Raw genomic sequence first — 1,350 nt, forward strand, 5'->3', positions numbered from 1 at the left:
ATTGCATCCCAAAAAGGAAATTTTTTGTACTGACGTGTTATAATTTACACAATAAGATAAAAATACAATGGAAATAGGATGTATATATAAAAAAGGAGCAGCTCCATAACCAGAGCTGCGCTTTATAATATGAATAATTTCAACACTGTAAAATAGTTAAAACTGTCACTATAAATTGAAAATTGAAAAGATTGCAAAACAAATAAATTAATAAATTAATATTTACATTTTTTGAAAGTAAAAATGCGAAATAATTATATAAAAGGATTACTGCTTGTTGTTATAAAGCCTAATACTGGACGGCAGAAAAGATTTTCGGTGTCTCTCTGTTTTCGTTGAAATAGAGAAAGGGCGACCACTTCTTTCTGACATAATAACTGATGGTCTTAGTGGATGATTCTGGTCATTTAATATTCTAGTTATTTCATTTATACAAAATTTCTCGTATAAAAGATCTACATCGTCAACATCATTAATATAGCGTTTGATGGATTTTTTAATATTTGAATTTATTTTGTTCCTTTCCACTGCTAAGCTATGGCCTCCCCAAGCTGTTATACAAAATAACAAAACACTTTCGATAGCTGCTCTATAAAATAATGTGCAGAGGGTTTTATCTATTTTAAACTGAGAGAGTTTTGATAAAAAAATATGTACGTCTGCACATCTTATGCCTAATTATTTTCAAGTGTTCATCCCACTTGAGCCTGTCATCAATTGTTACACCACGGTATCTGTAGTGAGGAACTCGCTGGACAAATTGGTCCTTTAATTTTAACGGTTCTATCGGTTCCTTCACTCTCCTAAAGTCAATCACTAGCTCCTTTGTCTTGCTTATGTTAAGCTCAAGGTGGTGGGCATCACACCAAGACACAAATCTATCAATTTATTGCCTATAAGCCACTTCGTTGCCATTTGTTATGAGGCCTTGAAGAGCGGTGTCATCTGCAAACTTTATTAAAGCTACACTCAGGTTTTGACTTCTACAGTCATTCGTGTATATTGTGAATAATATAGGGGACAATACACAACCTTGAGGAGCACCAGTATTTGTAGTTATACAGGAAGATATGTTTTGTCCTAATTGAACATAATGTGCTCTCTACGTAAGAAATTCGAGCACCCAAGCAATTATATACTTGTTTAAATTCAGACTAGTCAATTTTTGAACAACCGAGGTTGCATTGTATTGGACGCTGAAGAAAAATCTGCAAAGAGCAATCTGCAATAGCTCTTAGCGTGATCTAGATGCCTGTAGATGTTGTTTGTAAGCAGCAAAATGGCATCCTCTACGCCACGTCCTGGTTTGTAAGCAAACTATCACTCGGTGGCATAAACTGGTTCCTAATT

The sequence above is a fragment of the Berghia stephanieae genome, chromosome 5 (assembly GCF_034508935.2).
Source record: "Berghia stephanieae isolate SIO BIC M18660-M18661 chromosome 5, UCSD_Bste_1.3, whole genome shotgun sequence".
In the NCBI taxonomy this organism is placed as follows: domain Eukaryota; kingdom Metazoa; phylum Mollusca; class Gastropoda; order Nudibranchia; family Aeolidiidae; genus Berghia; species Berghia stephanieae.